General features: G+C 33.5%; 1 protein-coding gene across 1 annotated transcript in view; it reads left to right on the top strand.

The window, feature by feature from the left end:
• Positions 1-25,000, top strand: part of LOC137652414 (uncharacterized) — a 605,768-nt gene that overhangs the window by 518,827 nt on the left and 61,941 nt on the right. The window contains exons 2-3 of the mRNA XM_068385812.1: positions 649-701; positions 22,070-22,140. The gene's annotated coding sequence lies outside the window, so the exon portion shown is untranslated. The remainder of the gene's footprint in view (positions 1-648; positions 702-22,069; positions 22,141-25,000) is intronic.

The raw sequence follows: 25,000 nt of genomic DNA on the forward strand, positions 1-25,000 counted from the left end.
ATCCGGTTTTTTGCCTTTCATCACGCTAGTTTCAGTCTTACCGATAATCGACACATTACAATAGCGTTCTCATGCAACTCAAAAATTGTTGAGCTTATATTCTTTTTTTCTGTTTTTCACAATACCCTTTGTAAACAAATTTTCTTACTTCCCGAAACTGTTTCATGATCTCGCTTTATATTTTGCTTTAATTGGTGAGAAATGTTAATTGCGATATTTGTAAAGAATGGTAACGTATTGAAGGCCACTTATCTGAAAGTGAGATAGATGTGAAAGCGACGATAATAATTAGAATTAAGAATGGAGGACATAATATGATCCATATTTTCTTTTCAATGACTACTTCGTTCGATTTATTGTCTAAATTATACAGACGCAATTATGATAACATCATATAACACCCGAGAAGAAATTGATTACATACTTTTTATATCATCATTACAAAATATTAACGTATTATTCATATTATATTCTTTCGAGACATCATGATGTTTTTTTTTCATCATAAAGCTTGCGAAGTTTGTTCTTTATTATTGTGCCTTGCTTATAGAAGGATCTTGTTATACAGAGGCACAAGTCTTGCTATTGTATAATTTGCAAACCCTTCAACATTTAGTCTTCTCAAACGCACATCTCTTACTATTCCAGGTCAATGCTCCTCTTCAACATTAGACCTTGGAAGTCTCATTCTGCGTCACTCAGTAAGTTAATATCTAAGTTTACTTCACCTGTTTCAATTAGAACCTTCAATTAGGGATTCATACGGCTCCTGTCCCTGATCTTTTTTTGTGTGTGTGTGTGTGTGTGTGTGTGTGTAATTATAGCTATTATCAGGAATGTGTTTGAAAAATTAATATTCATTTTCAAGTAAGATTTTACCTGATACTTGAAAGTGTATTTGTGACGAGAGTTCATTATTCCAGTAAAACATAAACTTTATATTTTCTATCTATCTATCTGTTAACAGACACACAGACACACACACACACACACACACACACACACACACATATATATATATATATATATATATATATATATATATATATATATATATATATATATATATGCCAGTATGTGTACATGTGAACTGTGGGCCTATATTTATTCAAATATGTGTGTATGTGTTGCGCATTAAAAATGCGTATGGTAAGTTATTTTCAGGGAAATTCTTACCTGTTTAATATTGTAAGTGAAAATACTGTAATTCATTTGGTTTTACTTCAAACACTCATTTTGTTTTACACTAAAAGGCTAAAGATGACCAAATATTTTTGGGGAAATCCTACGGACCTGTCAATACGTTTCATTCCCTATCGTGGAAGATTTTCCTGGTAGTAAATACCTACACCAATTATGTGATTTTCCTAATTATGCTCTCTCTCTCTCTCTCTCTCTCTCTCTCTCTCTCTCTCTCTCTCTCTCTCTCTCTCTCTCTCTCTCTCTCTCTCTCTCTCTCTCTCTCTCACATATATATATATTATATATATATATATATATATATATATATATATATTATATATATATATATATATATATATATATATATATATATTGGAGTAATAGAGTTTTGGAAGCAATATTGGGAAAAGGTGATGAGACCTCAAATATGTCAACCAAGATTCCACACGAACTAGATACTGTTATAATGAAAGCCATAAAACGAAATGAGAGGCAATGGATTCCATTTACTGAAGTTCCAATAAAACATCAAGGCTGATTGTACTGAATGGCCTTAATCATATAATCCAAAAACCCCGTGGAAGGCAACTTTGGCCATAACGTTAAAGACTCCATCACCTGTAAGATCATATACAAGGATACGGAAAAAAAGGATTAATGAAAAATCCGAATAAGTAAGAATTTGAATAGGTCCTAGAAAGGTGCGTTTACTAGAAATAAAATGACGATATAGATTAGACTGCAGGTCAACTTGTAGGATCAGATCTGGAACGGTCGGGTGTAACCCTATTTGGAAAAGCAGAATACTATAATTTATGCCCAAGGGGTCCAACAAGGAAAAATAGCCTAGTGAGGAAGTAAGTGAGGAAATAAATAAACTTCAAGAGAAGTAATGAACAGTTAGTCTAAATAATTTAAAAGTAGTAACAACATTGAAATAAATATTTCATATATGAACTATAAAGCTTAAAAAACAGAGGAAGATGATTAAGATAGACTAGTGCGCCCGAGTGTACCTCTATCCCAGGACAATGGATGACCACTGTATAACAGCTATGAACAGTGAACAGTGGTTTGATTTTGGAGGGTCCTTCTCCTAGAAGAGCTGCTTACCATAGCTAAAGAGTCTCTTTAACCATTACCAAGAGGAAAGTAGCTACTATACAATTACAGCGCAGTAGTTGTCTCCGTGGGCGAATAAGAGTTGTTTGGTAATCTGTGTTGTCAAGTATATGGGAACAGAGGAGAATGTGGAATGAATAGACCAGACTATTCGATGTACAGTTAGAATCAAAAGAACGCCGACACTCGGGGGAAATATTTCGTCAGATGTCTCTAGTGTTCCCATGACAAAACAGACAACGAGTTGCTCCTCTTACTACTGCTACGAAATGGGCGGAGCCTTCTCCAACCTTGGTGAATCAAAGACAGTAAACGGCTGTCTTTGTTAGCGGAAGCATTGAAATGAGAGAGAGAGAGAGAGAGAGAGAGAGAGAGAGAGAGAGAGAGATCAAATGGTTTGAGCTTACTCTAGTTAGTGAAGTTATGTAACAGCACATAAACTCCTTTTTAGACATTTATGCATATCAAAATATTGTTTGTCATTATCATACAATGTTTCCAATAGAAATGATTGTATTATGCTCCCAAAAGCTTATCGTTATTGTTCAGATTCTATATTGACTGCTAAAAACTACTTACAGTTTATAGATATTCATTGAATGTAACATTTCATAATACGCGAGGATACTTCATTGTAAAATATTTCCCAAATTATTCAGATTCAGGGGTATGCCCCGTTTCAGTCTTTAGACTAGCCACTTTCCCTTTATTCATAATTTATTTTATATTCCCATTGTTGAGCTTTCTCATCTCGCCGTCTGCTATCTTGGCCTTGAAGGATTAGCATTGCCATTTGAACTAAAATCTTGAACATATATAGTAAAATCTTTACTACATTGCTAATTCAATCTTTATCGTAAGTGCTTTATTCACTTGATAATTATCGAAACTAAATGGCAAAATGGGAGATAGTTATTACAGGATATAAATAACGGGATTATTTTGTTAGAATCAAATGCTTATCCAAATAATGGGTGATTTTGGGGGAAAATAACTATAATTGCTTTTGGGTGGGTGGAGGATTTGCTTCCTGAAGGATCCGTATACCAACATTTGTCCGGCTCCATATAGTTTGATCATAATATTTTATACTCCTCTATATACCTTAAATGCTCTGTAGGAAAATTTAACCAGTTGCTTTAAAATCGACTAAGATATTTTCGTTAACTGGAATAATGATAGAGGATTGGGATATATATTGTATAAAAAATCCGAGGGGCACCACATATTCATGGAAGCATGCTTCACAATGCAATTTTCTTTTACTTCGATGGAGATTGTAAAAACTAATATAGAGGAAAATGGAATACAGATCTTCAAATGCCTTATTCCGGAATCCAGCTAAAAGGACAATCAAACTTTTATTCCCGAGATATCTTAATATTTGGTTTTTCCTTTCACCTACTCACGGCACCAGCTGTAGAAATTGTGGTTTAACTAATACCCTAATAGGCTGAGGAGTTGGTATGGATAGCTTTTGCTCGAACGACCCGAACTAGAGCTTCACGGATAGTAATGCCTTTTTCGCTTGTTAAGCGCCCATCTACCTTGCGTAATTTACCCGGTCAAGAGACCTACATCTAGCACCCCATAGCTGGGCTAATTCGGGCACTTGATCACTGTAAATAAGGACTTTATCATACAAAGCTAAGCCTATTTGAATCAAGATTATAAGACCTTTGTGCATGAAATTGATAAGAAGTTGGTTTGATCTCAAAGCTGTTTAATTTCTCAAGATAAAGCTACTAGCAATTATATAATCATTGATAACTTACAATCAGGGTATTAGAATGGGGGAATCATTTCGTGCTTATGCCATCCATTCGTGTATATTTTCAGGAAAAATTATTGGAGAATTCATTTTGGGAAAATAGGTATATCATAGTTTCATGAAAAAATTTCTGAAAATTATGTCTTTCTGAGACTATGATTTGTCAATAAAACAAATTTTTTAAACCTTTTGCCAAAATGTGATAACCTCCTCATCTTCCTCAATATAAGTTATTTTCGATACGAAATAATATATTCTGATTGTATTCAAGTTGCTTTGCAGTCATCAGTATCTATTATATCCATCATCGATTATCTATTATGCAAAGTTAATACTTAAATTTCGTTACTTATCGACCTTCCATCAACAGCAGCTATTTTATTCTACTGCTGCTATCTTTTACAAATCAACTAATAATGAATTAGGTTAGCCAAATTTACTTGAACATTGACGGTTATCAAATAAATCTCAGGCAATGATACAATATCTTAAAGGCTGTATCATGAGTCTACAAGCAGCCTGTCTCCACAACCCCTAAAACAGAAATGACTTTCCTATTTGCTCAGCGTCGGAATGGCCAGGGCAGGGGGGTTGAAGGAGAACAACCCCCCCCCCTTCCCTGGAAAGTGTCTACTTGGTCCCTCTTACGAAAAAAGTAGCAATTGAAAAATTATAGTATATATATATATATATATATATATATATATATATATATATATACATGTGTATATATATATATATATATATATATATATATATATATATATATATATATATATATATATATATATATATGTGTGTGTGTGTGTGTGTGTGTGTGTGTGTGTTTTGTATTTGTATTGAAAAGTTGAGACGTCAAATGATTATACAGAATTGAAATATGGCAACTCGATTTGTAACATTTGTATACTTTTGCTAACAAAGACGGCCCTTTACTCTCTGATTCGCTAAGGTTTGAGAATGCTCCGCCCATTTCGTAGAAGTTGTAAGAAGAGCAACTCCTTGTCCGTTTTGTCATGGGAACACTAGAGACATCTGACGAAAGATTTCCCCTGAGTGTCGGCGTTCTTTTGATTCTAACTGTACATTATGTGTAGGTAAAGGAAAACATTAGCAGTAACTAGAGAGAGAGGGATCCAGCGTATTACTGTCTGACCTGTCAAAGGACCCAATAACACTCTAGCCGTAGTATCTCAAGGGGTGACTGTTGTTGCTCGCACAAGCACTCCTGCATTGTAAACTGACCTGGAGAGGGAGGTAGTTGACCTCTGGAAGCTTGTAAAGAATCGCTAATAAATAGAATCTCACAATGGAACCTCTTTGAATTATTGAGGTCCTTAACCAAAAACCTATTTATACAGTGAATTTTTGTCTTAAGGACTGCATATATATATATATATATATATATATATATATATATATATATATATATATATATATATATATATATATATATATATATATATGTATATATATATGAGTGTGTGTGTGTGACATACATATATACATATATACATAACCATCATCATCAGCCGTTGATAATGCACTGAAGACGCATTCTTCCACTCCCGTCTGTTTATGAACTCGTCAAACCATTCTGTTATTCCTTTTCTTCTATCGATTATCTGTCATTCTCATTAAATGTCCTGCCCACGTCCACTTCTTTTTCTTGCTAGAATACCCCCTTACTTAGTTTGCTCTCGTATCCATGTTACTCTTTACTTGTCTGTTAGTGTTGAACCCATCTCTATTCTTTCCATAGGTCTTTGAGTTGTAATTAGCTCATGTTCCAGGCTTTAGTAAGGTTCAAATTTTCTGATCCATAAGTGAATACTGGTTGGACCATCTAAATAAATACTTTTCATTTCAGAGAAAGTGGCATTTTAATTTTCATAATCTTATTTTTTTTACTAAATTTTCTCCATCCTACACACACACACACACACATATATACATATATATATATATATATATATATATATATATATATATATATATATATAAATATATATACATAAATATATATAAATATATATATATATATATATATATATATATAAATATATATATATATATATATATATATATATATATATACAGTATATGTGTGTGTATATATATAAAAATACACATACACACATATATATACACATACATATATATATACATACATATATATATATATATATATATATATATATATACATATGTATATATACACATACAGTATATATATATATATATATATATATATATATATATATATATGTATATATAAACAAATATATATATATATATATATATATATACACATATATATATATATGCATGTATATATATATATGTATATATATTTATATATATATATACATATATATGTATATATATGTATATATATACATATACTGTATATGTATATATATGTATATATATATATATATATATATATATATATATACATATATATATATATATATATATATATATATACATATATGTATATATATGTATATATACATATACATATGTATATATATATATATATATATATATATATATATATATATTCACCTTTACTCCATATAGATATTTTGTATATTGCAACCTATACTATCATGTGTATGCTGCTGGTAACGAACTTTTCATTATGTAGACGACCATGAAAGTTACCTTATATCCAAGGGAACTTGGTGAGTCTATCGATGACTTTATAGATACCACCGCAATAGCTAAGCTGATTAAAGCCAAAGAAAAAATCTGGGCAAATCCACTTTTCATTTGAAGCTTGAATATCCACATCCTTTACGTTTTTTTAAGTATGATGAAAAAATGTTCTCTTCAGATTGTAAGTCTAAGTTATACTGTGCCCCTTACCTTTTGAATGTGCATTCAGCTATATAATCTATGGTATGGAAGGGAAGGAAGTTCCCATGTGCACATGTACCCTAATTCACCCATTTTTGTTTTAAAGTAAACACCCTGAATTATCAGAAAAAATCAGTTTGGACTTTTTGAAACCTGGCAGCAAGTTAGACATTTACGCTTAATTTCATTATATTTGGCGATAAATTTGACCCGTAAACTCTGGGTACCTGAACTTAAAATGCTCATATCTCCATTAAAAGTTGACGTAGAATGACCATTTTCAACTCAAAAAGTTTATTTTGAAAAGCTCTTGTCAATCTTTAGCTTTTAGGCTCTATTAGATCATACATTCCATAAATGTTACCAGAAATCAATAAAAAAAAACTTATGATTTACCTCATGAAGAAAATATCAAACAATATAAAAAAATTCCTGACATATATTGAAATAATCAATAGATCACCACTATATCAAAATAATAAGCACTTTATTGCTATCTATACACACAAAAGTATACGGTAAATAACTTTTTAAAATGTCACTTTATGGCCATTGGTATCTAGATGGCAATTTATCATGGCATTAGGATGGATACTTGATGATTATTCCTTTGGAAAATATTCTCTGTATAATTTCCTTTGAAATTATTGATTTGTGTTAATTATGACTTTAGTTAACTGTTAGATTCTATTCCACTGACTAGCCATGGCAAGGAAGGGTGTGCTGTTAACCAAAGTCCTTGAAGAGATGACAAAAAATGTATAATCTGTCAGGCTTCTTCATCGGAACCAACATTTAAATATAGTCGAAAACGTACAGTACATGGAAAGTAGCTTCGGTCAAAAAGGGGAGTTTGTAGTAAGAGACTCAAAGTAACAACTAATATTACAATTCATACAATCATAAAAAGATAGTACAAAAACGTAAAATTAATGTTGTAAACAGCCAACTGACTGCAGAAAATGATACATATGTCCACTCCATCAGATCAAAGATCTCTCTCAGAGAGAAACCACCAGTTCAGTGTATAATGGATGAATAGACGTGTGGTTTTCACAAGTACCAAGTAATAAGTATATCCAGTAAATTTCTTGAAGCAAGCGTTTACTTTCAGTATGAAGTGTTCACTATACTAATTTTTTTTTTTAATCAGGCGTATTTGCGATCACTCGGAGGGGTGCCTCTATAGCTGGGAAGAGTTTCCGGCAAGCTGATCAATTGGAAGTGTTTTGCTCGAATAGCAAATTGTTTTCAAATATTTACCAAGTAATGTGAATTGAAATATATCTACTAACCTAATTTACTCCCTCAGATACATTTTGGTCAATAAATTATGTTAAATAATAAAGAAATTATAAAGCATTGTGATGGATTGTTTTCGGATGCATGCTGAATAATTTAGTAACTTTTCACACAGTTTGACACTTAGGTAAATTACAATAATCGTAAGTAAAGCATGTTATTGTAAACGTTCTTTGAATACCCGAATCTGCTAAAAACAAGGAATTAATAAAACTCGTTATTGAAAAAGATTGCGACCTGGGGAGTGGTAAAAGGAACAGCCAACTGTCAAATACCGAGACGAGGATAGAGGGGTATCGCGGTTGTAACTCAGCAGTGAAATTATGAATTCGTTTGATTATGAATTTTAATCGATTTATGGAAGACTAGAGTATCATCAAACCGAAATAGTGATATGAATAGAATGTGAACCTTTATGAAAATATAGCTAACCCCATCTATATGGACTTACATAATAGGCTAAGGCATCGTCTACAACATGAACAGGTTCTTGAAAGAAGAAGAAGAAGAGAGAGAGAGAGAGAGAGAGAGAGAGAGAGAGAGAGAGAGAGAGAGAGAGAGAGAGAGAGAGAGAGAGAGAGTATAAAAAATAATTTTTAAAAAATATTTATGCCTTATAACCAGGCATAGAAGCAGTTTATAATCTTTATGGACAACATAATACTAAAGAAATAGAGTAAATCTGGCCATAGCTGGCTTGTACCAATTGAAGCGAAGAGATCAATAAAATATACTTATATTACTTGAACAAAAACAAAATGTGCTCAAATTGAACAACGATGGACATTTACTACAAGAACAAAGAATCATCAACCAACGAAAACAACAAACCATACCGTCATCCGTATCCCCGTATTTATTGCACTCATCCATCCCAACCTTTCCTGTATAACCTGGACCATAAAAAAAAAGGGGTTACTTTAACTGAGAGAAAAAATAGTCTATAATATTGGCTTGAGTTTCGGTGGTTCCTGGTTCCGCCAATGGATGATAAATGTCTATTATTTAAGGCGTGGTAGCTAGAAAAAAATTAATATTGTTAAAATTGTTTTACTGGGGTGGGGGAGAGGTAGCCGTTTCAATTTTGGTTTAATGCAACGTATTTCAGCTGCGTGTAGCTTTAAGAACTGAGACCAAGGCGGAAATATTTATTTGTTCAAAAACTAACTTATTTACTAATATTCGCAATATCTTAAAGAAGCAGAGTTACCGTAGATAGATTTGGCTGACATTGATCGAAATAAGTTCGTCATTTGATTGTTTTCTACTCTCATGTGTATTTGGGGGGGGGGGGGGGGGTGCTATGTTGGTGGTCGGTTGCTGCAGGAAATTGTATGAAGTTTGTTGGGATTTAGGTTAAAACACTTATGCCTATGATACATAATGAAAGACCAATATATCATACTGCTCATTATCATAGGCTTTACTATCAAGCTTTATGACAACCTTGTTTTATTGGTGATTCATTTTCATGCAAGGTTTATTTGTTAATCCGTTCTCTTTGATTTTAAATGTTTACTTATATATGACTAAATATTACTTTTAGGTGGATGGAAATAAAGTTGGTCTTATAATAATAATAATAATAATAATAATAATAATAATAATAATAATAATAATAATAATAATAATAATATGTAACATAGATGTGATTCAGATGCATTTTTGCGCTTGAAAGATGTTACGAGTAGCAATTTATTTCAATTCTTTTCCTAACTTTATTGTAAAGACCTTGGCATTGACGAATGCTTGACAAAAGATGATTTTGTGCATTGTACTTATTGCGCATGACAATGTTTTTGCGAATGATCAAAGGGTTGGAAAAATTAACTTTTTTTTAATTCAAAAAAGGAATTTGGTAAAAATTTAAGAAAATTTTTTTTATTTGGCCAAGGGGGTAAAACTTTATTATTCTCATTGTAAGTTAATTGGCAATAGATAGTAATTGTGTTATTAAATTGTTTTTATAGACAGTAATTAGAATGGCACTGAGGAAATTGATATTTTTTTTTAGCATAATTTTAGTTTTTTTTATTATATCTGATCAATTACATATGTGACGCACATGCTAATTTCGACAAAATAATCTTTGATCCTTGATCTGCATGAATTGTCTCCAATGATATATATGTACACACACTCACATGTATATATATATATATATATATATATATATATATATAGTTATATATATATATATATATATATATATATATATATATATATATAATGTATATACATACACAAACACACACGCATATATATATATAGGTACATATATATATATATATATATATATATATATATATATATATATATGTGTGTGTGTGTGTGTGTGTTTGTGTATATATATATATATATATATATATATATATATATATATATATATATATATATATATATATATATGTATGTGTGTGTGTTTGTGTGTGTATATATATATATATATATATATATATATATATATATATATATATATATATATATATATATATATGTGTGTGTGTGTGTGTGTGTGTGTGTGTGGGTGTGTGTGTATGTATGTGTGTGTGCCTGCCCATGCGATTGCATATATATGTATGTTCATATATACACATTTCGTTCGACGTTAACCTTGTTAACATGTAATAGGTATGAGTTGCACTCACGTAACTCTTTCAGCCATTAACCGGGTTTATCTGGAGACATGACTTTATTGTACCAACTATTACAAACACCGAATACTTTGTTGAAGTCTTGATGGAATTTGTAAACATTTGATTTGTGCTGCTTTTAGAAAACATTATTAGGTAATGCTGCATGAGAGGTCACGTTTTATTAGCAGATTGTAATTCTTTTATTGGTTGCTTTGTGTGCTCTTTCACCCGTTCAAGAAATTCCTTTCTACTGTAGATTATTCTTTGAGATTTAGTACAGAATTGTCGGGGATATTTTTTTCCCCCCATTTATTTACTTGTTATTGATGTGAATGTTTGTAGTTTGCTCTGTTTTTTTTTTTCATGTTACTTGTGTGAATGATTAAAAGTTAAAGTATGCACATGCTAAAATATTTTGATAATAGGCTATTGTAGCCTAAATTCATAGGCAAATATATTCATCGATATTTCAGGTATAACGTAAAATGACTAAGGACCTCGCAGATTTTAGAGTTGACAAGACATCCTTATATAATCTAATTTACTAATAGTCTATTTAAAAAGGAAAATGTTTAAATATGTAAGTAATTTGCAATAAAGTTGTCAAAATCATGAAACAAGAAAAAATTTTGATCTTGTTAAGTGTAGGTAAATTCCTATTTTGTAGTGACATAACGGCCACATTGCAATTTAAAAAAAATTTGCAACATCCAACACCTTGTTTATTTCTCAAATCCTGTTTGCTGCAAAGCTCTGCGTATTTTGAGAAAAAGATTGTGCCACCGGATTGTCATGACTCAGAATAGAATAGTGTTTGATTTATATGATTCAGAAAGATCGGAGCACATTATCTTTAAGGATGAGTAAATTTAGTTTTTCATTATTATGTATAGTAGTGAACAAAACGTTTAGGATCATTAAAATAAAGAAAACATTCGCGTTCAAATTCATCCTTATTTAATTCAAGCCATACGTGATTTAGACACTACACTTGTGTAAAAAAAGAGAGAGAAACAAAAAAAAGGAAATCCTCTCCTCTTCAACGTTGGGGTTTGGCAGTGAAAGAGAATTAAGGAACAAGACTTTGCGCTTCTGTTTAAGGGCACATAATTAATGATCTTTATTTCTTAATTGCGGTACATGAACATTTAAATGTGGTTGGAACAAGTTTTTTCTGAATCGTAAATGGAGAAGGTGAATGCTTTTGGCATAAGACGGATCACGAGGAAAGGGCCCCTGTAAGAGGTTTTAGCAGTGGCTTGTAGTGTCGTTGCATAGGAAAACGTACGTTGCTGAGTGTAGATCTGTCGGTATGTGTTGCTTTGCTGCGAGCTTGTAAATCTGGCAGCATGGAGTAAATTTTCCCACATAGTGACATAGGCGCTGGAGATTGTTGGAAGAGGATGCAGACGGAAAGAATTGGCAGGGATGACCAATAGGTTGTCATACACCATTTCAGCTGAAAGCCATCCAGGGCATCTTTAGGAGCAGTCCTTAGTCCTAAGAGGACCCAGGGAAGTTGCTTTGAGGGTGTGATGAAAACGTTCAACCCTTCTGTTGGCAGCAAGGTTATAGGCGGTTATCTGATGTAGGGTGATGCCCAGGAGATAAGCAAATGCTGTACACAATTAAGAGGTTGAAGTGGTACCTATGTCAGAAATAATATGCTCAGGGATACCAAATCTCGCTATCCATCCCGAGAGGAAGGCAGATGCTCATAAGGCAAAAGTTACAGTTTCCATGGGAATCTTTTCAGGCCAACGAGTGGATCGGTTGATGATGGTAAACAAGTAACAATGGTCTTGTGATATGGTGAGCGGGCCAACTACGTCGATGTGAATGTAGGCAAAATGACGGTGAGGTTGATGAAAGGTGCCCACTCCTGAATCGGTGTGTACATTTACTTTTGAAATTTGGAACGAAGCATAGGCGCGAACCCAATCCTTTGCATCCTTAGTAATGCCGGGCCAAATGAACTTCGTCTTCAGTAGCTGTGCAGTAGATCGGCACGAGGGATCTGAAGGGCAATGAATGTAGTTAAACACCTGTCGGTGCATAGGAGCAGGTATCCATGGTCTAAGTTTACCAGTACTGACTTCACAGAGGATGGTTCCGTCGAGGGGGACGTCTCCCCAATGGAGGGATGCCATAAATGCTTGGTATTCTGGATCTTTTCGTTGGGCTACTACCAAGCCATTGTAATACAATCCCAGATTAAAGGTGAGCAATGTGTTTCTTCACGGGGCATCTACAACAGGATTCATTTTCCCAGGGAAGTGTTGAAGGGTGCAATATTTCACTCATAGCAAAGAGATGTCGGTGGTGACGGGCGGACCAGGCATCGGACTGTCGAGTGAAGGCATGCATCAGAAGCATGTGGTCAGTGCGAAGGGCCTTTTAGGAAGTGGTGAAAGTGACAGACAGTCAAGTGCACCGACAGCAATTCGCAGTCGAAGGTAGAGTAGCTGGATTCTGCTTTGGATAGTCTTCTACAGAAGAAGGCCAATGGGCAGGACGAGCCATTTACCACCTGCTCGAGTACTGCTCCAAGATCAATGTCGCTGGCATTGGTGGAGAGAAGAAGAGGTGCATTGGGCACAGAAAAAGTGAGAACAGCAGCGGTTGATAGGGCATTCTTTGTGTTGCAGAAGGCCACTTCTTGAAGGGGACCCCACTTCAGGTCTTTTGGCTTGCCCTTGAGGGAAGCATAGAGGGGGGCAAGAGTAGTGGCAATGGCTGGTAGGAATCCGTGATAATAACTGATCATGCCCAAGAATTCTTGCAGTGCTTTGACGGTCGAGGGTTTGGGGAAATTTTAAACGGCTGCTTCCTTCCTAAGGAGGGTGTGGATACCTTCAGGAGTGAAGCGGTGCTCTAAGAACAATACTTCATTGGCAACAAAAGTACACTAGTTGTACCAGACTACAAGGCCGTTCTGTTGTAGGCACTGGAACACTATGTGTAGGTGAAAGAGGTGTTCCTCCTTGAGGGAAGAGAACACAAATATGTCATCTACATAACACTCACAGGAGGGGAGGCCCCCTAAGATACCCTACATGCGGTGTTGAAAAGTGGCCCCAGTATTACGAAAGCCAAAACAGGAGTAATTGAAGGTGTATGTACCGAAGGGGGTGGTGATGGCGTTCTTGGAGATGTCTTCTAGGTTCACGGGCACCTGATGATACCCCTTCGAGTGTGGAGAAAACCTTTGCTTTCTGCAAGTACGAAGTCATGTCGGTAATGTTTTGGAGGAGGTATTGATCCAGTTATGTCTGCATGTTGAGGCACCTGTAATTCCCACACGGATGCAGAGAGCCATATTTCTTCGGGATGATATGTGAGGGTGACGACCATGGGCTTGAGGTCTTATGGCAAAAGCTCATTTCTTCCGTTTCGGTGAACAGTTGTTTATTGTCTGTGTCTTACCGCATTCACAACAGCTTCAGTCGATGTGGAATAGTTGTCCACTTAAGCAGGGGATAAATTCTCTGCCCAGCCGGAAGCTATTACCATAAATGAATTCCTGTGGATATATATTCCAAAAATATAATTCGATATTAAATGTCATTGTGGTTGATATTTACATTGATTGAAATTACCTGTCTTAGTAATATATATTCATCATGAGATAACCACGTGTTGCAAAGTCACAATTCAGCTTTATTTCAAGTCTATGAACAGATTCCTGAATTCGACAGGAATATGTAAAATGACTTATCATAAACTTATATCTCTCTTGATAGCTCATTTGGTAGAGCTATCGCAGGCATAGTTTTGACTGAATAGGCATGGGTTCGAATCTCTACCAACCCAGAAACTATTACCATAAATGAATTCCAGTGGATATGTATTCCCAAGATAGAATTCGGTTTTAAATGCCATTGTATTTGATATTTACATACACACACACACACACACACACACATATATATATATATATATATATATACATATATATATATATATATATATATATATATATATATATATATATATATATATATATATATATATATATATATATATTTATATATATATATATATATATATATACATATATATATGTATATATATATATATATATATATATATATATATATATATATATATATATATATATATATATACATATTTATATGTATATATATATATATATATATATATATATATATATATATATATATATATAGAGAGAGAGAGAGAGAGAGAGAGAGAGAGAGAGAGAGAGAGAGAGAGAGAGAGAGAGCATGGCTCATATTGTACTGCACGGCATTAGCGCACACCTACAAAGTGAGAAAGAGGTAACTAGCACTACATTAGTTTGCCTCTTACCTTAAAAAAAGGAAAAATAAAGAGGAATAAGAAGAATATTACATTATATGAGATTGTTCCTAATATACAAGGATTTTAGAGAGAGAATGACGTACATTGAATTTTATTGGATTGATTTTTCCTTAGAGAGAGAGAGAGAGAGAGAGGAGAGAGAGAGAGAGAGAGAGAGAGAGAGAGAGGAGAGAGAGAGAGAGAGAGAATAGGTACATTGCATTATGAAAGAGTGTACCTTACCTACATGGGAGTTACAAGGAGTTACAAGAATTTTCAATGTCTCACAGGCTTTCTAGTCCATCCGAGGAGACTCCATTATTTTGTTTTTTTTGGTAGTGCGATTTGGTTTGAACTTTTAAAGAATTTTATGATATTGTATAACCTATTCTTGAACTCTTTTTCCATGTTGCTGTTTACTACATAAGCTGGAAGTCTATTCCATGTATTTGGTATTTTGTATGTAAAGAAATTACCACATTGAGTGGTATTGTATTTTGTCAATTCCGAGAGAGAGAGAGAAAGAGGTATATTGCCTTTCATGAGATTGCCTCTTGCTTAGAAGAGAGAGAGAGAGAGAGAGAGAGAGAGAGAGAGAGAGAGAGAGAGAGAGAGAGAGAGAGAGAGAGAGAGAGAGAGAGAGAGAGAGAGAGAGAGAGAGAGAGAGAGAGAGAGTTACCAGGATTTTGGATGTCTCAACGACATTTTAGTCCATCCGCGGAGACTCCATTTGCTCTTGTGTAGAGCGGATTAGTTTAAACGTTTAGAGCTTTTCTGACCTTGTCTAACTTATTCTTGAATTTGTTTACCGTGTTTCTGAAAACTGGAAGTCTTTTCCATGTATTTGTTATTTTATATGCAAAAAAATTACTACATTGTGTGTATCTTTTCTATTCCACTTTGTATCTGTTTTCTCTGGTCTGATTTGTGCTAAGTGTGAAAATGTTGATGTAGTCTACATTTGAATGTCTCTATAAGCTGTCCCCTTAGTCGTCGAGTTTATAAATTAAATAAATCCAGACGTTCCATTCCCCGTTTATATCCTAATGTCTCATTTTTATGACTAGTTTGGCGGACCTAGCTTGTAAGTGCTTCAAGTCTATCTGCGTCCTTCTTAATACTTGGAGACCAGAATTGGATTCTATATTCCAGATGGGGTCTTACTAGTGACGTGTACGGCTGCAGTACAATGCCTTTGTATCTATATTCGAATTGTCTCTTTATGCAACCTATTAGCTTTTGCGCTTTCTTTTCAACTTTTTTGTTGTGTTTGGTTAACTTCAAATCTTTTCTAATAATAATTCCAAGGTATTCCTCTTGGACCACACTTTCTATTTAATCACCCAGTAATGAGTAATCTGTTTGTGGGTTACAATATCCTATGTTCATAACACTTCATTTCCCAAAGTTGAAAGGTATTTGTCATTTTACTGGACATTCTCCCAACTTTATTAGATGCTCTCTCAAGGCTTCTACGATTCTGAGTTCGCAACATTTATGCCTAGTTCAATATCGTTGGCAAATTTGGCTATTCTACTAGTTAATCCTAAATCTGTCGTTAATGTAAATAAGAAATAGTAATGAGCAAATGACGGATCCTTGAGGTACTTCTCTTGTAACAGCGACTCACTCTGCAGCTTCTCCATTGATTACAACTCTGCTTTCTGCTTTCTGCTCGTCGTCTAATCTTCAAACTATTCAGCTGGGTTGTCAATGATGCCTTATGCTATAACTTCAATCATTATTTTTTCTATGAGGGTCTTCGTCAAAAACCTGTTGAAAGAGAGTAGTTATTCATTGCATTTTTTGAGACTGCCTTAAGTATATTGGAATATAATAGAGTGCCTCTTACCTACATGAGGGAGAGAGAGAGAGAGAGAGAGAGAGAGAGAGGAGAGAGAGAGAGAGAGAGAGAGAGAGAGAGATATTGCATTATATGAATTTCCTCTGACCTCTTACTAACTGGAGAAAGTGTGTGCGAGTGATAGAGAAAGAGCTCCATTGCATTTTATAAGATTTCCTCTTACCTGAAAGGAGAGAGAGAGAGAGAGAGAGAGAGAGAGAGAGAGAGAGAGAGAGAGAGAGAGAGGAGAGAGAGAGAGAGAGAGAGGGGTGTATTATGAGATTGCCTTTTATCTTCAAGGGAGTAGGAGAGAAAAAGAAGTACATTGCATTTTATGAGATTGCTTTTAACATATACTGAAAAAGGTTTATTGCATTACATGAGATTGCTTTTACTTACAAGAGAAAGATAAAGATAAAGAAATACATTGCATGATTTTGTCGCTTATTTGCAACAGAAAGATTCCCACTGATAACGCAATAACTAATAAGAACAATCAGCAAACTACATTCCCGTTAAATTGTGCATTTTGGAACGAAAGTATTCCGAGTTTCTCATAATCAATCAAGCGTCAAGGACAGAAACCATGAAATGTTGATAGCTCGGCTGGCAAAAAAAAGTAATGGTGCAAATCTGAGAATGGTGCAATAGTTGGAACCTCGGCCAAAGTTATAGCCCCAGCGATAATTTTTTATCAATCCATAATTCCAGACTATAAGAGCTAGCTCATTGGCGAGGAGATTTATAGCATATATCCTGATTGGGGAACATCTGATACCCCTTTTTGGGCACCGTTTTAGACAGCATCGTGCAATGTCTTTTTGTCTTCCTCTCTTTTTCATTTTCTTTCGCATCTCTTTAAAACCAGTGGTGCGTCATACATCTGAACTTGGGTTGTCGTACCTTACCGTGCTGCAGTCTATATAATCTGACCATGAAAATTATCCCCTTTATCCTCACCTTGGTCCAGTAGGAGCATTAAATATCCATTGAAGGGAGTTTCTAGATTCTAAATACTTTTTTGTACACTAACAAATTCATCTGTAGAATTGATTAGAGTTCGACTATTAAGCCAAAGCAGCACAAGGTAAAAGAAATAAAAATCGTGGTAAAAAAAAAGATGCAATGAAAATATCTTCCTTAAAGACATTCTTGAATAGAGTTGAATTGGGTGGTTAGTTTCTGGTTTCCGTGAATTAAAGGTGTTGAGGCATTACTTTTTCATCAAGTGTCTCAAGTATTTTTATTGTAATTAGTTTAGTGGTCAGAGGTACACCCTATAAGGGTGACTGAACATAATAAAGCTGTAAGATTGTATATTGCTTGTAATATACAGATCCGCTCTCTCTCTCTCTCTCTCTCTCTCTCTCTCTCTCTCTCTCTCTCTCTCTCTCTCTCTCTCTCTCTCTCTGCAATAACATTTGTTTCATGTTTTGAAACGTTGATTAAAGCAGAAACCTTTCTGTTAGCTTCAACATACTATATGCTGACCTCTGTAAATTATGAAAATGGTCATATCAATGTCAATAATGATTTTAAAATGACAGAAATGCAGGATGGGAAGGCCTGTCAAATATATTAATGGAGCATATAGCAAAGTTTGAGCTTGTGAAATTCATTTAATCCTCTTCATAGGAAGGATACAGTTCACGAAAAGCTCATAAGTTTTCTGCAGTTTTTATCAAGATACCTTTATCTCTTCATTGTGTATATATTCTTATGATAACCACTACCGTAACAACAATAACAACAATGAAGCGAATGTGGTAACAGATAACAGACTTAGTGATAATGAACAATATCAGCAAGAAGGATGTAAATGAAAAACTTACATAAAAACTTGAACATGAATACTACCGTAGGAATTAAGATGCATGCCATCGAAGGACTACATTAAGAACCTTGAGTTTTGTGTATTGTTTCCTTGTCCCCTTTTATTGGGAAAGAATGAAGTGACCCTGATACAGAAGGATAATTTTAAACAACATCCTGTATCTGACTATGCGCTTCCTTATTTTAGAAAAAAAAATACACAGATTATTCAAGAACATTTGACTTCATGCTTCGCTGACTATCGCACTCTTTGCGCAGACCTTGTGCATACACACTTGATATATTTGCAATATAACTTATGACGAGTCCATCGTCAGAGAACTGCCTTACTTACTCTGCTAACAATCTAAGAATGGAATGTCTTCAGTTTTCCTTAAATACACTTTTGTATACTTTGATTCTAATTATTGTGTACTTTCCTTGTAATGACTATCCACTTTCAGGGTGTCGTCTAGATTTATACAAGACTTGCGTAACCAGTATTACTGGAATGACCTCCATGCATCCCTCAGAACTCTCGCTCTAGTTGATAAAAATTCTTCAACGTCCCTTTTACATTATTCCAAGGACCTCCAAAGTTAATAGAATACCAGCATTTCTAGGAGTGCTTTCGGACCCAATAGATTTTTTTAATACTGACTCTACCTCATCTAGTACTATGGACTATCCTTTTATAACTTTTCAAATATCATCACATTGCCTTCAATGATTCCATCACTCCTGGAACACTCTACCATCAATACTTCTACTTTTAGAGTTGTAGTGGACTAAGGAGGTGACTTCCCTGACTGCTGATCGCCAGACTGATGTTCGAGTCCCGCCCAAACTCGTTAGTTCCTTTGGTTGCTGTAACCTCACCATCCTTGTGATCTAAGGATGGGAGTTTTAGGCAAGCCTATAGGTCTTTCTGTTGAGTCATAAGCAGCCATTGTCTGACCCTCCCTAGTCCTAGCTTGGATGGAGAGGGGTTTGAGCGCTGATCATATGTATACATGGTCAATCTCTAAGGCATTTTCCAGCTTGATAGGGCAATGTCACTGTCCCTTGCCTTTGCCATTCATGAGCGGCCTTTAAGCTCCCCTGCAATACAAAGTCGTTACACTTTCAACTCTTGGAATAAACCCAGTCGACCACACGAACATTCATAGAATGTCCTCATAATTACTTTAAAATCCCTGAGTATCTTACTTTAGCTTTCATAAAGTATCGCTTAACCAACACAATTGGACGCCTTCCTCAAATACCCCTTATTGTCAACTCATCTGGAATACTTTTACAGCCCCCAACACTAATAAAACTCCTTTCCTACCTCTGATAACCCTCAAACACTCATTTAAAAAATCTACCTTCTCTAGTATTCCCATCCTAACGCCATAACTCCCACTTCTTTCAGTTTTTCTGAAGTAACCTTCATACTATCCAATCATCAAGAACCCCCATCCCTCTTATTCGCCAAACTTCCCCCACCCCCTCGTGATCTCTATAACTCTGTAGAAGATCATATTACTTGATTTCCTTTTGACAAAACTATAAGTGATTTAAAAAGTATTTTTTATAGTGTTAAGTGATATTCTTAACCAGAAATAACGCCGACAATCTAATTCAATTTTGCATAACTGGTTTTTGTGTTGTGAAGACAAGGCCGCGGTTTTGTATAACTTTCCTTTTCTTTCACTCGTTTGTTGTCTTTTGTTTTATCTGAGAAACTGGATTGAAAATACCACTCTTCCCTATTTGTATTCAGGTATCTTATTTATCTACTTAAAATGCAACTTTATTAATAACTGCAAAGTTTTTGATTCTTTTGAGTAATCACTCTCCGAATGTATCTTATAATTTCTGAAAATGGCTGCCCATCATCCATTAGGTTGTTTTGTATTCATCCAAAAGAAGATTTATTTCATAATTAGAGAGTAAGTTCTTAAAGAATTATACGTACAAGAAATATAAGATAAAACTCTGGAGTATATAACCTTCGAATAACTGTAAACCATAGGAGACCTTACATATGGCCTTTGGTGTTTATCTAATTGGAAAACTCATAAGAATCTTGCAACGTGTTTAACGTTTAATACAAATAAACTCATTGTATACTTGAATCTAGACGTAATTTTCTCTATAGGCTTGTGTTACAGACACACATAATCTCTCTCTCTCTCTCTCTCTCTCTCTCTCTCTCTCTCTCTCTCTCTCTCTCTCTCTCTCTCTCTCTCTCTCTCTCTATATATATATATATACTGTATATATATATATATATATATATATATATCTATATATATATATATATATATATATATATATACAGTATATATACACAAATATGTATATATATATGTATGTATATATATATATATATATATGCATATATATATCTATATATATATATTTATATATATATATATATATATATATATATATATATATATATATATATATAATATATGTATATATACACAGTATATATATATATATTTACAGTATATATATATATATATATATATATATATATATATATATATATATAAATATATATATATATATATATGTATATATATATATATATATATATATATATATATATATATAGATACACATTAATTTTTTTTCATCTTTACGGGAGTATTCAAGTATGTTTGCTAAGTCGAAGAGAGGATCAAATACGAATATCCATAAATATTAATACACACACAGACTTATATATATATATATATATATATATATATATATATATATATATATATATATATATATATATATATATATATATGTACATATATATATATATATATATATATATATATATATATATATATATACATATATATATATATATATATATATATATATATATATATATATATATATATATATATATATATATTATGATAGTTGGGTTCCTCTCGGGAATCGCAAATTCAGTAGAAATAAAATAGTCAATGCTGCTATCCTCTTTATTTAGGAGCTTTCGACATAACTTATGCCATCCTCAGTCTATCTGCAATTATCATTATGTAAAAATATTAAAAGTAATAAAAATCATCGTAAGTACATAGTTAGGAGGATAATACTTCCATGAACTGCCCAACTAGCTCTAAAATCAAACCAATCAAGGAGCATAAAACCATATAAAGGATTTATTACACATATAACTATATAACAGACTCAATAACTGATATACCTAGTCTCCCGCAGGAGACGATGACCACCCATCCAGAGCAACAACCCGGACCAGACGGATCAATGGGTCACCGGTAACTGAACAGGTAAGCCCTCATTCAAGCTGGGTTTTGTCTTAAAAATCTATAAAGACTCCAAGATTCTCAGTTGGCTGACGCTACTCTGTCTGTCTGTAATTTTGAAATTTTCCTTAGAAATACCATGACCATATTTAAATGCGTGGTCATAAATAGCTGAAATTGGTTTCTTATTTAAAGGTATATTGGTTGGTACCGATCTCCCCATGTGCTCCGAAATCCTACACTGAAGATGTGCTTCCAGTGTAGCACTCATTACAGAATGCACATTGAAAAGTGTATATGACACCGGAACACAAGGGAATAGGTAGACTTCCCTTATATTTAAAAAGTGAGCCAACTGAGAGCTTGTTAGTAAAAATTAGTTTTAAATCTATGTGGGGATAACACTTCCCCACAACACTGATAACCTCTGTTCTTAGTCTCTCCGAAACAGAACCATAGTACGGAGAGGAGACATAACTTTTTCTTACTGACTGTTTGAACTGCTAAATTTTGACTGTGAATTTTCCCTAAAATTTTCTTGACTTGATTGTAATAGAGGTTCAGAGGAAACCCATTGTTAATAAAGAATTATTTTAGAAAATTTTCCTTCCTCATGAAACCCCAGATTAGTTGAACATACTTGATAACATCTATATAACAGTGTTTTTATCTAATTAATTTTGTAGATTTTTGGTTCTGAGCTTACAAAAGGAGTACTGAGTCCTGTAAAAGTGTTTTTTTCGAAATGTGAGGTTTCAAAGGTATTGTTTCCGAGAGACAAAGACATCGAGAAAAGGCAAAGTATCATCCTGTTCATTTTCTTTCGTAAATTTTATTTTACGATGCTTTGTATTTAAATAATCTAGAAACTGGCTTATGTGATCTAAATTTTTGAAAAGTAAATATGTATCGTCTACATATCTACGGTACAAAAAAGGCTTAAATTTCACAGGACAATCATTAAACCATTTCCCTACACAAATACATAGAAATATATTTGCCAAGGTTGGTCCACACGGCGATCCCATTTCTACTCCATCTACCTGCTTATAAATCTTGTCATTAAACATGAATGTGGATGTAGTGGTAGCTAGCTCTAAAAGTATTTTAAATTTGTTTTTTTTTATTGAAACCTTGGAAAATATCCTTTGGATTAGGGAAAAGTTGTTCAAGAATTACCTCCAATGTTTCTTTTAAAGGAATGTTTGTGAACAAACTTTTTATGTCGAAGCTGCACATAACATAGGTACTTTCATCTTCGACAGAATTTATCAACTCTACAAACTTTATACATATTCCCTGTTGCTGTAATCTTACAATTATTTCAAGTTCTTCCATTCTATGTATAAAAAGGATTCGACAACATCAATTGAGATATGTGAAAGGGATATAAAAGTAAAAAAAAAAAAAAAAAAAAAACACTGCATGTTTATTCCCAAACCCTTTTTGAAAAGTAAGTCAATGTTGCTTATCCATTAAACTCAAATGATTAATATTGATTCAAAATACGAAAAATAAATTGTATTATGTAGAAAAGAGAGCAATAGAAAAACTATGGACAGTCAGCGAGTTATCTTCCGTTGCTAAAATGTTGCTGACACGGTGACTTTATACTAAAGATTGGCCCGGAAAGAATTGTTGCTTCTCTTCGTCACTCATGTGACTAAATCTTGGAGATAGGTATTTGATGTCTGAACAGAAGAAGGAGACTTCTATCGAAAAACTAATTCTGTCCTATTTCTGGAATTCCTTAATGCTTCCTTTCACAATTCTATGTCATTCCTCTCTGCTCATATACCCGTGCGTGCTTGGGCAGAGCTACTCGACATTATTATATAAGAAGCTTCTAGAGCAAGTAAGTCTTTTGGTACAATCTGTATGTAATGTGGTGCCAATGGTGTCACTTGTATGCATTAATATATTCACACCAATAGCATATTCAAAAAAGAAAATGCAAAATTAGTATTTCCCTCTACTGATGACTTTCTTTTTGCCAAGTGGCTTCTCTTTAAAGCTTCTTTTTCAGTAATTCATTATTCGAATATTCCACTGTAACTTACCCTGCCACCCATTTTCTCGATAACCACATTTTTTTTTTTTATTTCAGTATGTAAAGCCTGAATATTAATCAATAATTGTACTCACCCTTTCCCACCTGTGGCGTTCGAAAGGGACTTGTTCTCCCGCATTCCTTTTCTCCCCCCCCCCTTGCCTAGTGTAAATCCTTTTATGTTATATCAATTCCTATGTAGATGGCTGTATTCTTCATAAGTTATTTGTTTCCCTTTTCGTATTAACTTGGCTCAGTCTTCTGAATGGCGATGTTGGAATGTATTCTTTCTGTTCTTTGAAGACAAATTACTTTGTTGCCTCTATTTCATTTTCACCTATCCTTCACAATATTTTCATTTATATGAATACTTTATATTTTATGTATCTCATTGCCTTGAATTTTAAAAGGAAACAGTACCCTGTCTTCAAATGATTGTTCTGACTAGAATTACATGCAGGAAACTGTTGGTGCTCCTTTAATGCCTCATATGTAGGTTTTTAAAATATATGGACTCATGAGTTCTTTTATTGAATTCTGCCCTTAAGTCTAGGAAGAGCTTTTATACACTGTATTGGATCAAAGACATTTTGACTGTGACAATTAACTTTAACGCTTTTGTAACGTTGGTGTTGCAAGCTTATTCTAGAAGTGATATTTTTTAACATTGCCATTTAATCACTGTTCTCGATTACTATATATATATATATATATATATATATATATATATATATATATATAATATATATATATACATATTTATATATATATATATATATATATATACATTGTATTTTCTCTTTACTAGTATTTTCTGTATATCCATGATTTCCA

The sequence above is a fragment of the Palaemon carinicauda genome, chromosome 1 (assembly GCF_036898095.1).
Source record: "Palaemon carinicauda isolate YSFRI2023 chromosome 1, ASM3689809v2, whole genome shotgun sequence".
In the NCBI taxonomy this organism is placed as follows: Eukaryota; Metazoa; Arthropoda; class Malacostraca; order Decapoda; family Palaemonidae; genus Palaemon; species Palaemon carinicauda.